Genomic DNA, 15275 nt, shown 5'->3' on the forward strand with positions numbered 1-15275 from the left:
CCATAAGTCAAAATATTCCTGTTACATTGCACAACCTTCAATGTTATGTCATAATTACGTAAAATTCTGGCAAATTAGTTCGCAATGAGCCACGCGGCCCAAACTGTTGCATATACCCTGACTCTGCGTGCAATGAACACAAGAGAAGTGACACAATTTCACCTGGTTAATATTGCCTGCTAACCTGGATTTCTTTTAGCTAAATATGCAGTTTTAAAAATATATACTTCTGTGTATTGATTTTAAGAAAGGCATTGATGTTTATGGTTAGGTACACATTGGAGCAACTTAAGTCCTTTTTCGCGAATGCGCACCGCATCGATTATATGCAACGCAGGACACGCTAGAAAAACTAGTAATATCATAACCCATTTGTAGTTAACTAGTGATTATGATTGATTGATTGTTTTTTATAAGATAAGTTTAATGCTAGCTAGCAACTTACCTTGGCGTCTTACTGCATTCGTGTAACAGGCGGGCTCCTCGTGAGGCAGGTGGTTAGAGCGTTGGACTAGTTAACCATAAGGTTGCAAGATTGAATCCCTGAGCTGACAAGGTAAAAATCTGTCGTTCTGTCCCTGAACAAGGCAGTTAACCCATCGTTCCTAGACCGTCATTGACAATAAGAATGTGTTCTTAACTGAAAAATCGGCGTCCAAAATTACCGATTTCCGATTGTTATGAAAACTTTAAATCGTCCCTAATTAATCGGCCATTCCGATTAATCGGTCGACCTCTAATGTGGATAACGCTCCCACTGACCTGCAACTTGAGGCTCTATGCATCTCTCGATGAACAAAACTTTCCAAAGATTAGGAGTCATGCTCAGAAGATGTTTGTACTGTTTGGGTCAACCTATGTATTGTGAACAGACATTTTCAGTGATTAAATATAACAAGTCAAGGCACAGATCATCTCTTATGGACGGTCAGCAATCCTGGGCATAGCGACGTCAGAAACTATACCTGACTTCACTGCTCTAGTCAATGTCCATCAGAGACTTCACTGCTCTAGTCAATGCCCATCAGAGACTTCACTGCTCTAGTCAATGCCCATCAGAGACTTCACTGCTCTAGTCAATGCCCATCAGAGACTTCACTGCTCTAGTCAATGCCCATCAGAGACTTCACTGCTCTAGTCAATGCCCATCAGAGACTTCACTGCTCTAGTCAATGCCCATCAGAGACTTCACTGCTCTAGTCAATGCCCATCAGAGACTTCACTGCTCTAGTCAATGCCCATCAGAGACTTCACTGCTCTAGTCAATGCCCATCAGAGACTTCACTGCTCTAGTCAATGCCCATCAGAGACTTCACTGCTCTAGTCAATGCCCATCAGAGACTTCACTGCTCTAGTCAATGCCCATCAGAGACTTCACTGCTCTAGTCAATGCCCATCAGAGACTTCACTGCTCTAGTCAATGCCCATCAGAGACTTCACTGCTCTAGTCAATGCCCATCAGAGACTTCACTGCTCTAGTCAATGCCCATCAGAGACTTCACTGCTCTAGTCAATGCCCATCAGAGACTTCACTGCTCTAGTCAATGCCCATCAGAGACTTCACTGCTCTAGTCAATGCCCATCAGAGACTTCACTGCTCTAGTCAATGCCCATCAGAGACTTCACTGCTCTAGTCAATGTCCATCAGAGACTTCACTGCTCTAGTCAATGCCCATCAGAGACTTCACTGCTCTAGTCAATGCCCATCAGAGACTTCACTGCTCTAGTCAATGCCCATCAGAGACTTCACTGCTCTAGTCAATGCCCATCAGAGACTTCACTGCTCTAGTCAATGCCCATCAGAGACTTCACTGCTCTAGTCAATGCCCATCAGAGACTTCACTGCTCTAGTCAATGCCCATCAGAGACTTCACTGCTCTAGTCAATGCCCATCAGAGACTTCACTGCTCTAGTCAATGCCCATCAGAGACTTCACTGCTCTAGTCAATGCCCATCAGAGACTTCACTGCTCTAGTCAATGCCCATCAGAGACTTCACTGCTCTAGTCAATGCCCATCAGAGACTTCACTGCTCTAGTCAATGCCCATCAGAGACTTCACTGCTCTAGTCAATGCCCATCAGAGACTTCACTGCTCTAGTCAATGCCCATCAGAGACTTCACTCCTCTAGTCAATGCCCATCAGAGACTTCACTGCTCTAGTCAATGCCCATCAGAGACTTCACTGCTCTAGTCAATGCCCATCAGAGACTTCACTGCTCTAGTCAATGCCCATCAGAGACTTCACTGCTCTAGTCAATGCCCATCAGAGACTTCACTGCTCTAGTCAATGCCCATCAGAGACTTCACTGCTCTAGTCAATGCCCATCAGAGACTTCACTGCTCTAGTCAATGCCCATCAGAGACTTCACTGCTCTAGTCAATGCCCATCAGAGACTTCACTGCTCTAGTCAATGCCCATCAGAGACTTCACTGCTCTAGTCAATGCCCATCAGAGACTTCACTGCTCTAGTCAATGCCCATCAGAGACTTCACTGCTCTAGTCAATGCCCATCAGAGACTTCACTGCTCTAGTCAATGCCCATCAGAGACTTCACTGCTCTAGTCAATGCCCATCAGAGACTTCACTGCTCTAGTCAATGCCCATCAGAGACTTCACTGCTCTAGTCAATGCCCATCAGAGACTTCACTGCTCTAGTCAATGCCCATCAGAGACTTCACTGCTCTAGTCAATGCCCATCAGAGACTTCACTGCTCTAGTCAATGCCCATCAGAGACTTCACTGCTCTAGTCAATGCCCATCAGAGACTTCACTGCTCTAGTCAATGCCCATCAGAGACTTCACTGCTCTAGTCAATGCCCATCAGAGACTTCACTGCTCTAGTCAATGCCCATCAGAGACTTCACTGCTCTAGTCAATGCCCATCAGAGACTTCACTGCTCTAGTCAATGCCCATCAGAGACTTCACTGCTCTAGTCAATGCCCATCAGAGACTTCACTGCTCTAGTCAATGCCCATCAGAGACTTCACTGCTCTAGTCAATGCCCATCAGAGACTTCACTGCTCTAGTCAATGCCCATCAGAGACTTCACTGCTCTAGTCAATGCCCATCAGAGACTTCACTGCTCTAGTCAATGCCCATCAGAGACTTCACTGCTCTAGTCAATGCCCATCAGAGACTTCACTGCTCTAGTCAATGCCCATCAGAGACTTCACTACTCTAGTCAATGCCCATCAGAGACTTCACTCCCCGACACTGATTGAGGAGTTTAAATGTAATGTTGAGCTCTCTCTCTTGTGTTTTTGTGCAATGTGTTTACTGACTGTGTGTGTTCAGGGCCCACGTTAACAAGAGTTCTGCCCGTGTTGCTGAATGCACAGTGTACTTTTCCCTCCGTGTCGTTCATTGCATGTTTAATAATGAAAATACCTACCAAAAGGACAACATGGATGTGGTTTATTTCTGTGCATGTTAAAAAAGTAAAATAAGTAGCATATCTGGATGTGATTTACAGTAGATATATCTGTCAACACAGTCATACACATGATGTATAATCCTGTAATATGATTCTGGCCCGCGATGGAAAAAATATATTCTAATGTGGCCCTCCATTGAAAATAATTGCTCAGGCCTGCACTAGCAGGTCCAACCAGAAGGTCTTTTGCTGGCTCGTTAAAAAAAATTGCTTAGCAACTCAGGCTTTTGTTTATGGAAAAACCATTCCGTTCCTGGGTGTACCTGAGGAAAAATGTGCAAATGAGCAAGTAGTAATTTTCATATTTCTGCATATGATTTATTGAAGACTGCCTGCTGTCTACCTGTACTAAAATAGGATTTTGCACATTGACAGTAACAAGCAATACTGGCACAAGAGATACATTTTGTAACTTCCACCAAGCCTACAAAGACTTGAAAAGAATGACAATGTGATTAACTTCTCTAGTCACCATTGCCCGTTATAGAATCCATGAATTGTCCATTGCAAAACCATCCCATTTTAACAGCATCAGTGGTTTCCTGTCCTGTCGTTTTCATTGTGCTCCGTAATCAATCAATCAATCAAATGTATTTATAAAGCCCTTCTTACATCAGCTGATGTCACAAAGTGCTGTACAGAAACCCAGCCTAAAACCCCAAACAGCAAGCAATGCAGGTGTAGAAGCACGGTGGCTAGGAAAAACTCCCTAGAAAGCCAGGAACGTAGGAAGAAACCTAGAGAGGAACCAGGCTCTGAAGTGGTGGCCAGTCCTCTTCTGACTGTGCCCGGGTGGAGATTATAAGAGTACGTGGCCATTAAGGCTAGATTGTTCTTCAAGATGTTCAAATGTTCATAGATGACCAACAGGGATTCCAAGTTGAATTGGAGACGTTTCCTTCTGTATTCCAACATAACAGGGAGACCTCCAAGCTTCCTGTAGATAAGGAAAGTAAAATTTACATGAGTATTGACTGCAGCTTGGGAAGTACATTGTCAATAATGGAGAATGGACACTAAGTGGTTGCTTGTTAAGTAATTGAATGATGGGAAAGAATCCATTAGGTCATGTGAGTTTGTGTGTGGGTGTGCGTGCGTGCGAGTGTGCGCATGTTGATTTTTGTCTACCCACACCAGGACACGCAGGTTGCAATATGAAAACAAACTCTCTGAATCAATTATATTAATTTGGGGACAGGTCAAAAAACGACAACATTTATGGCAATTTAGCTAGGTAGCTTGCTGTTGCTAGCTAATTTGTCCTGGGATATAAACATTGGGTTGCTAATCCAACTATTAATCCACAGGTAAACAGAGTTGGTTTCTAATAATCTCTTCTCCTTCAGGCTTCATCTTCTTCTTCTTTGGACTTTATATGGAGGTTGGCAACCAACTTTAAGGTGCGTTGATTCCCTGACCTGTCAATGTTTTTAAATTTGCTGTTTTTTGATTTTGTTATACTCTTGTGAATTCAATGGTTTTTACTAGATTACTTGTAGTTTTTCATGTTGTCTGTCTGTAATTTTTGTAATGACTTGGTGCTGCCTATCTTGGCCAGGACGCTCTTGAAAAAGAGATTTAAAATCTCAATGAGCCCTTCCTGGTTAAATAAAGGTTAAATAAAAAAAATAAAATAATAAGTTACCACCACCAACTGGACTGGAGTGTGGACCTCAGTTCATCTTTCAATCACCCACGTGGGTATATGCTCCTAACAGCCAATGAGGAGATGGGAGAGGCGGGACTTTCAGCGCGTGAAGCTTCACAAATAGAACAAAGTTATATTTTAGCGCCTGGCTATGCACACGCTTATTGACATGCGCGAGCAGTGTGTTTTTTTTCCCGTTGCATGTTAGTACATCACCGTTTTCATCAATATTCAGTGATCCTAACAACTAAAACTTCGGTCCACTATTTACTTTTCGTCCGTTTGCACTATAGGGAATATGGTGCCATCTGGGACACAGCTCTGAAAATCCTCACTTCATAGCCAATGACATAGTGAATGATGTAAATTTACATGACATGATGTAAATTTACATGATATGTAAATCGTTACAAAACCCCAAAGCAACAAAGCTGGGACCGAGAGACTGAGAAACAGCTTCTATCTCCAGGCCATCAGATTGTTCAACAGTCACCACTAGCCTTAGTCACTGTTCTAGCCAGCTACCACCAGGTACTCTACCCTGCACCTGAGAGACTGCTGCCCTATGTACACTGAACAACAATATAAATGCAACATGAAATCATTTAATAGATTTGACTGAGTTACACTTCATATAAGGAAATCAGTCAATTGAAATAAATTCATTAGGTCCTAATCTACGGATTTCACATGACTGAGAATACAGATATGCATCTGTTGGTCACAGATACCTTTAAAAAAAAAAGTAAGGGCATGGATCAGAAAACCAGTCAGTATCTGGTGTTGCCACCATTTGCCTCATGCAGCGTGACACATCACCTTCGCATAGAGTTGATCAGGCTGTTGAACATGGCCTGTGGAATGTTGTCCCACTCCTCTTCAATGGCTGTGCGAAGTTGCTGAATATTGGTGGGAACTGGAATATGATGTCGTACATGTCAATCCAGAGCATCCCAAACATGCTCAATGGGTGACATGTTTAAGTATGCAGACCAATAACTGGGACATTTTCAGCTTCCAGGAATTGTGTACAGATCTGACATGGGGCTGTGCATTATCATGCTGAAACATGAGGTGATGGCGGTGGATGAATGGCGCGATAATGGGCCTCAGGATCGCGTCACAGTATCTCTCTGCATTCAAATTGCCATTGATAAAATGCAATTGTGTTCATTGTCCGTAGCTTATGCCTTCCCATACCATGACCCCAACACCACCATGGGGCACTCTGTTCACAAAGTTGACATCAGCAAACCGCACGCCCACATGACGCCATACACGCCATATGCCCGGTAAAGTTGAGCCGGGATTCATCCGTGAAGAGCACACTTATCCAGCGTTGCCAGTGGCAACAAAAGGTGAGCATTGAAAGGTGATCATTTGTGCACTGAAGTTAGTTACGACGCCAGAACTGCAGTCAGGTCAAGACCCTGGTGAGGATGACGAGCACACAGATTAGCTTCCCTGAGACGGTTTCTGCAGAAATGATTCAGTTGTGCAAACCCAGTTTCATCAGCTGTCTGGGTGGCTGGTCTCAGACAATCCCGCAGATGAAGAAGCCGGATGTGGAGGTCCTGGGAGGGCGTGGTTACATGTGGTCTACGGTTGTTAGGCCGATTGAATGTACTGCCAAATTCTCTAAAATTACGAATTTATAAAATAAATAAATAAATGAAGTAACACATTTGCATAAGTATTCATACCCTTTACTCAGTACTTTGTTGAAGCACCTTTGTCAGCGATTACAGCATTGAGTCTTCTTGGGTATGACGCTACAAGCTTGGCACACCTGTATTTGGGGAGTTTCTCCCATTATTCTCAGGTTGGATGGGGAGCAATGTTGCACAGGTCTTTCCAGAGATGTTCGATCAGGTTCAAGTCCGGACTCTGGTAGGGTCACTCAAGGATATTGAGAGACTTGTCCCGAAGCCACTCCTGCATTGTCTTTGTTGTCTGCTTAGAGTTGTTGTCCTGTTGTGAGGTGAACCTTCGCCCCAGTCTGAGGTTCTGAGCACTTTGGAGCAGGTTTAATTAAGCATCTCTCTGTACTTTGCTCCGTTCAACTTTCCCTCGATCCTGACTAGTCTTCCAGTCCCTGCCTCTGAAAAACATCCCCACAGCATGACGCTGCGACCACCATGCTTCACAGTAGGGATGGTGCCAGGTTTCCTCCAGACGTGACGCTTGGCATTTAGGCCAATGAGTTCAATCTTGGTTTCATCAGACCAGAGACTCTTGTTTCTCATGGTCTGAGAGTCCTTTAGGTGCCTTTTGGCGAACTCCAAGCAGGCTTTCATGTGCCTTTTACTGAAAAATGGCTTCCATCTGGCCACTCTACCATAAAGGCCTGATTGGTGGAGTGCTGGAGAGATGGTTGTCCTTCTGGAAGGTTCTCTCATCTCATCACAGAGGAACTCTGTCACTCTGCCAGAGCTCTAATCGGGTAAAAGGCCCTTCTCCCTCGATTACTCAGTTTTGCCGGGCAGCCAGCTCTAGGAAGAGTCTTGGTGGTTCCAAGCTTCTTCCATTTAAGAACGATGGAGGCCACTGTGTTCTTAGGGACCTTCAGTGCTGCAGAAATATGTTGGTACCTTTCCCCAGATCTGTGCGTCGACACAATCCTGTCTTGGACCTCTACGGACAATTCCTTCAACCTCAGGGCTTGGTTTTTGCTCTGACTTGCACTGTCAATTGTGGGACCTTTATATAGACGTGTGTGTGTCTTTCCAAATCATGTCCAATCAATTGAATTTACCACAGGTGGACTCCAACCAAGTTGTAGAAACATCTCAAGGATGATCAATGGAAACAGGATGCCACCTGAGCTCAATTTAGTGTCTCATATTCTGAATACTTATGTAAATAAGGATTTTTTATTAAATTAGAAAAATTTGTAAACCTGTTTTCGCTTTGTTATTATGGGGTGTGTGTATATTGCTGAGAATCTTTATTTAAATACTACATTGTAGAATAAGGCTGTAACGTAGCAAAATGTGGAAAAAGTCAAGGGGTCTGAATACTTTCCGAATGCACTCTGTATATTTATATACATTTATATGTCTCTAACATTGCTAGTTCTGATACCCCCCCTCCCCCTAGAAATTCAGATTTGTGTGTTGTTGTTTTTTGCGGCATTGTTGGAGCTAGAAAAACACGCATTTCGCTGCACCGGCGATATCTGAAAATCTGTGTATGCGACCAATACATTTTAATTTCAGTACCGTGACAGCATAGAAGTGGTCTGTATCACCCATTTCACTGAAACCCTCAAAAGAAGGAAACGTCAGTCTTTTAAATATTTGCCTCAAACGGCCTCTAGCCTTTCTCCCTCTTGTTTTCTCTCTCTCTCTCTCTTATAATCTCTGTGAAAGGACTGTGTGTGTTTGGGAGTGGGATGCGACACTTCACAATGGCTGTTTGTGTGTTGCTGCATAGTGTCCTGCCAACGCTACTCCTCAGTGAGTGCCAAGATAATGACTGATATTAGCGCGCCTATTACAGAGGGACTCTGTCTCTCTCTCTGTCGGTGTCTCTCTCTGTCGGTGTCTCTCTCTCTGTCGGTGTCTCTCTCTGTCGGTGTCTCTCTCTCTGTCGGTGTCTCTCTCTGTCGGTGTCTCTCTCTGTCGGTGTCTCTCTCTCTGTCGGTGTCTCTCTCTGTCGGTGTCTCTCTCTGTCGGTGTCTCTCTCTCTCAGTGTCTCTCTCTCTCAGTGTCTCTCTCTCGGTGTCTCTCTCTCAGTGTCTCTCTCTCAGTGTCTCTCTCTCAGTGTCTCTCTCTCTCAGTGTCTCTCTCTCGGTGTCTCTCTCTCAGTGTCTCTCTCTCAGTGTCTCTCTCTCGGTGTCTCTCTCTCAGTGTCTCTCTCTCTCTCAGTGTCTCTCTCTCTCAGTGTCTCTCTCTCTCAGTGTCTCTCTCTGTCGGTGTCTCTCTCTGTCGGTCTCTCTCTCTCAGTGCCTCTCTCTCTCAGTGTCTCTCTCTGTCGGTGTCTCTCTCTGTCGGTGTCTCTCTCTGTCGGTGTCTCTCTCTGTCGGTGTCTCTCTCTGTCGGTGTCTCTCTCTCTCTCAGTGTCTCTCTCTGTCTTTCTCGGTCTCTGTCGGTGTCTCTCTCTCTCAGTGTCTCTCTCTCTGTCGGTGTCTCTCTCTGTCGGTGTCTCTCTCTGTCGGTGTCTCTCTCTCTCAGTGTCTCTCTCTGTCGGTGTCTCTCTCTGTCGGTGTCTCTCTCTGTCGGTGTCTCTCTCTGTCGGTGTCTCTCTCTCTCAGTGTCTCTCTCTGTCGGTGTCTCTCTCTCTCAGTGTCTCTCTCTGTCGGTGTCTCTCTCTGTCGGTGTCTCTCTCTGTCGGTGTCTCTCTCTGTCGGTGTCTCTCTCTGTCGGTGTCTCTCTCTGTCGGTGTCTCTCTCTCTCAGTGTCTCTCTCTGTCGGTGTCTCTCTCTCTCAGTGTCTCTCTCTGTCGGTGTCTCTCTCTCTCAGTGTCTCTCTCTGTCGGTGTCTCTCTCTGTCGGTGTCTCTCTCTGTCGGTGTCTCTCTCTGTCGGTGTCTCTCTCTGTCGGTGTCTCTCTCTGTCGGTGTCTCTCTCTGTCGGTGTCTCTCTCTCTGTCGGTGTCTCTCTCTCTCTCGGTGTCTCTCTCTCTGTCGGTGTCTCTCTCTGTCGGTGTCTCTCTCTCTCAGTGTCTCTCTCTCTCAGTGTCTCTCTCTGTCGGTGTCTCTCTCTGTCTCTCTCTCTGTCGGTGTCTCTCTCTGTCGGTGTCTCTCTCTGTCTCTCTCTCTCTCGGTGTCTCTCTCTCTCAGTGTCTCTCTCTCTCAGTGTCTCTCTCTCTCAGTGTCTCTCTCTCTCAGTGTCTCTCTCTCTGTCGGTGTCTCTCTCTGTCGGTGTCTCTCTCTGTCGGGGTCTCTCTCTCTGTCGGTGTCTCTCTCTCAGTGTCTCTCTCTGTCGGTGTCTCTCTCTCTGTCGGTGTCTCTCTCTCTCAGTGTCTCTCTCTCTCAGTGTCTCTCTCTGTCGGTGTCTCTCTCTGTCGGTGTCTCTCTCTCTCAGTGTCTCTCTCTCTCAGTGTCTCTCTCTGTCGGTGTCTCTCTCTGTCGGTGTCTCTCTCTCTCAGTGTCTCTCTCTCTCAGTGTCTCTCTCTCTCAGTGTCTCTCTCTCTCAGTGTCTCTCTCTGTCGGTGTCTCTCTCTGTCGGTGTCTCTCTCTGTCGGTGTCTCTCTCTCTCTCAGTGTCTCTCTCTCTCAGTGTCTCTCTCTCTGTCGGTGTCTCTCTCTCTCAGTGTCTCTCTCTGTCGGTGTCTCTCTCTCTCAGTGTCTCTCTCTGTCGGTGTCTCTCTCTCTCAGTGTCTCTCTCTGTCGGTGTCTCTCTCTCTCAGTGTCTCTCTCTCTCAGTGTCTCTCTCTCTCAGTGTCTCTCTCTCTCAGTGTCTCTCTCTCTCAGTGTCTCTCTCTCTCAGTGTCTCTCTCTCTCAGTGTCTCTCTCTGTCGGTGTCTCTCTCTCTCAGTGTCTCTCTCTCTCAGTGTCTCTCTCTCTGTCGGTGTCTCTCTCTCTCAGTGTCTCTCTCTGTCGGTGTCTCTCTCTCTCAGTGTCTCTCTCTCTCAGTGTCTCTCTCTCTCGGTCTGTCTCTCTCTCTCAGTGTCTCTCTCTGTCGGTGTCTCTCTCTGTCGGTGTCTCTCTCTCTCAGTGTCTCTCTCTGTCGGTGTCTCTCTCTGTCGGTGTCTCTCTCTCTCAGTGTCTCTCTCTCTCGGTGTCTCTCTCTCTGTCGGTGTCTCTCTCTCTCAGTGTCTCTCTCTCTCAGTGTCTCTCTCTCTCAGTGTCTCTCTCTCTCAGTGTCTCTCTCTCTCAGTGTCTCTCTCTGTCGGTGTCTCTCTCTCTCAGTGTCTCTCTCTCTCAGTGTCTCTCTCTCTGTCGGTGTCTCTCTCTCTCAGTGTCTCTCTCTGTCGGTGTCTCTCTCTCTCAGTGTCTCTCTCTCTCAGTGTCTCTCTCTCTCGGTCTGTCTCTCTCTCTCAGTGTCTCTCTCTGTCGGTGTCTCTCTCTGTCGGTGTCTCTCTCTCTCAGTGTCTCTCTCTGTCGGTGTCTCTCTCTGTCGGTGTCTCTCTCTCTCAGTGTCTCTCTCTCTCGGTGTCTCTCTCTCTGTCGGTGTCTCTCTCTGTCGGTGTCTCTCTCTCTCAGTGTCTCTCTCTCTCAGTGTCTCTCTCTCTGTCGGTGTCTCTCTCTGTCGGTGTCTCTCTCTCTCAGTGTCTCTCTCTGTCGGTGTCTCTCTCTCTCAGTGTCTCTCTCTCTCAGTGTCTCTCTCTCTCAGTGTCTCTCTCTCTCAGTGTCTCTCTCTCTCAGTGTCTCTCTCTGTCGGTGTCTCTCTCTCTCAGTGTCTCTCTCTCAGTGTCTCTCTCTCTGTCGGTGTCTCTCTCTCTCAGTGTCTCTCTCTCTCAGTGTCTCTCTCTCTCAGTGTCTCTCTCTCTCAGTGTCTCTCTCTCTCAGTGTCTCTCTCTCTCAGTGTCTCTCTCTCTCAGTGTCTCTCTCTGTCGGTGTCTCTCTCTCTCAGTGTCTCTCTCTCTCAGTGTCTCTCTCTCTGTCGGTGTCTCTCTCTCTCAGTGTCTCTCTCTCTCAGTGTCTCTCTCTCTCAGTGTCTCTCTCTCTCAGTGTCTCTCTCTCTCAGTGTCTCTCTCTGTCGGTGTCTCTCTCTCACAGTGTCTCTCTCTCTCTGTGTCTCTCTCTCTGTCGGTGTCTCTCTCTCTCAGTGTCTCTCTCTGTCGGTGTCTCTCTCTCTCAGTGTCTCTCTCTCTCAGTGTCTCTCTCTCTCGGTCTGTCTCTCTCTCTCAGTGTCTCTCTCTGTCGGTGTCTCTCTCTGTCGGTGTCTCTCTCTCTCAGTGTCTCTCTCTCTCGGTGTCTCTCTCTCTGTCGGTGTCTCTCTCTGTCGGTGTCTCTCTCTCTCGGTGTCTCTCTCTCTCAGTGTCTCTCTCTCTGTCGGTGTCTCTCTCTGTCGGTGTCTCTCTCTCTCAGTGTCTCTCTCTGTCGGTGTCTCTCTCTCTCAGTGTCTCTCTCTCTCAGTGTCTCTCTCTCTCAGTGTCTCTCTCTCTCAGTGTCTCTCTCTCTCAGTGTCTCTCTCTGTCGGTGTCTCTCTCTCTCAGTGTCTCTCTCTCAGTGTCTCTCTCTCTGTCGGTGTCTCTCTCTCTCAGTGTCTCTCTCTCTCAGTGTCTCTCTCTCTCAGTGTCTCTCTCTCTCAGTGTCTCTCTCTCTCAGTGTCTCTCTCTCTCAGTGTCTCTCTCTCTCAGTGTCTCTCTCTGTCGGTGTCTCTCTCTCTCAGTGTCTCTCTCTCTCAGTGTCTCTCTCTCTGTCGGTGTCTCTCTCTCTCAGTGTCTCTCTCTCTCAGTGTCTCTCTCTCTCAGTGTCTCTCTCTCTCAGTGTCTCTCTCTCTCAGTGTCTCTCTCTGTCGGTGTCTCTCTCTCTCAGTGTCTCTCTCTCTCAGTGTCTCTCTCTCTGTCGGTGTCTCTCTCTCTCAGTGTCTCTCTCTGTCGGTGTCTCTCTCTCTCAGTGTCTCTCTCTCTCAGTGTCTCTCTCTCTCGGTCTGTCTCTCTCTCTCAGTGTCTCTCTCTGTCGGTGTCTCTCTCTGTCGGTGTCTCTCTCTCTCAGTGTCTCTCTCTGTCGGTGTCTCTCTCTGTCGGTGTCTCTCTCTCTCAGTGTCTCTCTCTCTCGGTGTCTCTCTCTCTGTCGGTGTCTCTCTCTGTCGGTGTCTCTCTCTCTCAGTGTCTCTCTCTCTCAGTGTCTCTCTCTCTGTCGGTGTCTCTCTCTGTCGGTGTCTCTCTCTCTCAGTGTCTCTCTCTGTCGGTGTCTCTCTCTCTCAGTGTCTCTCTCTCTCAGTGTCTCTCTCTCTCAGTGTCTCTCTCTCTCAGTGTCTCTCTCTCTCAGTGTCTCTCTCTGTCGGTGTCTCTCTCTCTCAGTGTCTCTCTCTCAGTGTCTCTCTCTCTGTCGGTGTCTCTCTCTCTCAGTGTCTCTCTCTCTCAGTGTCTCTCTCTCTCAGTGTCTCTCTCTCTCAGTGTCTCTCTCTCTCAGTGTCTCTCTCTCTCAGTGTCTCTCTCTCTCAGTGTCTCTCTCTCTCAGTGTCTCTCTCTGTCGGTGTCTCTCTCTCTCAGTGTCTCTCTCTCTCGGTGTCTCTCTCTCTGTCGGTGTCTCTCTCTCTCAGTGTCTCTCTCTGTCGGTGTCTCTCTCTCTCAGTGTCTCTCTCTCTCAGTGTCTCTCTCTCTCGGTCTGTCTCTCTCTCTCAGTATCTCTCTCTGTCGGTGTCTCTCTCTGTCGGTGTCTCTCTCTCTCAGTGTCTCTCTCTGTCGGTGTCTCTCTCTGTCGGTGTCTCTCTCTCTCAGTGTCTCTCTCTCTCGGTGTCTCTCTCTCTGTCGGTGTCTCTCTCTCTCAGTGTCTCTCTCTCTCAGTGTCTCTCTCTCTCAGTGTCTCTCTCTCTCAGTGTCTCTCTCTCTCAGTGTCTCTCTCTGTCGGTGTCTCTCTCTCTCAGTGTCTCTCTCTCTCAGTGTCTCTCTCTCTGTCGGTGTCTCTCTCTCTCAGTGTCTCTCTCTGTCGGTGTCTCTCTCTCTCAGTGTCTCTCTCTCTCAGTGTCTCTCTCTCTCGGTCTGTCTCTCTCTCTCAGTGTCTCTCTCTGTCGGTGTCTCTCTCTGTCGGTGTCTCTCTCTCTCAGTGTCTCTCTCTGTCGGTGTCTCTCTCTGTCGGTGTCTCTCTCTCTCAGTGTCTCTCTCTCTCGGTGTCTCTCTCTCTGTCGGTGTCTCTCTCTGTCGGTGTCTCTCTCTCTCAGTGTCTCTCTCTCTCAGTGTCTCTCTCTCTGTCGGTGTCTCTCTCTGTCGGTGTCTCTCTCTCTCAGTGTCTCTCTCTGTCGGTGTCTCTCTCTCTCAGTGTCTCTCTCTCTCAGTGTCTCTCTCTCTCAGTGTCTCTCTCTCTCAGTGTCTCTCTCTCTCAGTGTCTCTCTCTGTCGGTGTCTCTCTCTCTCAGTGTCTCTCTCTCAGTGTCTCTCTCTCTGTCGGTGTCTCTCTCTCTCAGTGTCTCTCTCTCTCAGTGTCTCTCTCTCTCAGTGTCTCTCTCTCTCAGTGTCTCTCTCTCTCAGTGTCTCTCTCTCTCAGTGTCTCTCTCTGTCGGTGTCTCTCTCTCTCAGTGTCTCTCTCTCTCAGTGTCTCTCTCTCTGTCGGTGTCTCTCTCTCTCAGTGTCTCTCTCTGTCGGTGTCTCTCTCTCTCAGTGTCTCTCTCTCTCAGTGTCTCTCTCTCTCGGTCTGTCTCTCTCTCTCAGTGTCTCTCTCTGTCGGTGTCTCTCTCTGTCGGTGTCTCTCTCTCTCAGTGTCTCTCTCTGTCGGTGTCTCTCTCTGTCGGTGTCTCTCTCTCTCAGTGTCTCTCTCTCTCGGTGTCTCTCTCTCTCAGTGTCTCTCTCTCTCAGTGTCTCTCTCTCTCAGTGTCTCTCTCTCTCAGTGTCTCTCTCTCTCGGTCTGTCTCTCTCTGTCGGTGTCTCTCTCTCAGTGTCTCTCTCTGTCGGTGTCTCTCTCTCTCAGTGTCTCTCTCTCTGTCGGTGTCTCTCTCTCTCAGTGTCTCTCTCTCTCAGTGTCTCTCTCTGTCGGTGTCTCTCTCTCTCAGTGTCTCTCTCTCTCGGTCTGTCTCTCTCTGTCGGTGTCTCTCTCTCAGTGTCTCTCTCTCTCAGTGTCTCTCTCTGTCGGTGTCTCTCTCTCTCAGTGTCTCTCTCTGTCGGTGTCTCTCTCTCTCAGTGTCTCTCTCTCTCGGTCTGTCTCTCTCTGTCGGTGTCTCTCTCTCAGTGTCTCTCTCTCTCTCAGTGTCTCTCTCTCTCAGTGTCTCTCTCTCTCAGTGTCTCTCTCTGTCGGTGTCTCTCTCTCTGTCGGTGTCTCTCTCTCTCAGTGTCTCTCTCTCTCAGTGTCTCTCTCTGTCGGTGTCTCTCTCTGTCGGTGTCTCTCTCTCTCAGTGTCTCTCTCTCTCAGTGTCTCTCTCTGTCGGTGTCTCTCTCTGTCGGTGTCTCTCTCTCTCAGTGTCTCTCTCTCTCAGTGTCTCTCTCTCTCAGTGTCTCTCTCTCTCAGTGTCTCTCTCTGTCGGTGTCTCTCTCTGTCGGTGTCTCTCTCTCTCAGTGTCTCTCTCTCTCAGTGTCTCTCTCTCTGTCGGTGTCTCTCTCTCTCAGTGTCTCTCTCTGTCGGTGTCTCTCTCTCTCAGTGTCTCTCTCTGTC

General features: G+C 47.7%; 1 protein-coding gene across 6 annotated transcripts in view; it reads left to right on the forward strand.

Annotated features, from left to right (window-relative positions):
• The window catches only part of LOC139577326 (sodium-dependent phosphate transporter 2-like), a 139736-nt gene that overhangs the window by 17811 nt on the left and 106650 nt on the right, over positions 1-15275 (forward strand). For 4 of the 6 annotated variants that reach the window (XM_071404352.1, XM_071404347.1, XM_071404348.1 and 1 more), the window contains exon 2: positions 4783-4836. The exons of the other annotated variants lie outside the window; for them this stretch is intronic. The gene's annotated coding sequence lies outside the window, so the exon portion shown is untranslated. The remainder of the gene's footprint in view (positions 1-4782; positions 4837-15275) is intronic. 6 annotated transcript variants of the gene reach the window in all.

The sequence above is a fragment of the Salvelinus alpinus genome, chromosome 5, assembly GCF_045679555.1.
Source record: "Salvelinus alpinus chromosome 5, SLU_Salpinus.1, whole genome shotgun sequence".
In the NCBI taxonomy this organism is placed as follows: domain Eukaryota; kingdom Metazoa; phylum Chordata; class Actinopteri; order Salmoniformes; family Salmonidae; genus Salvelinus; species Salvelinus alpinus.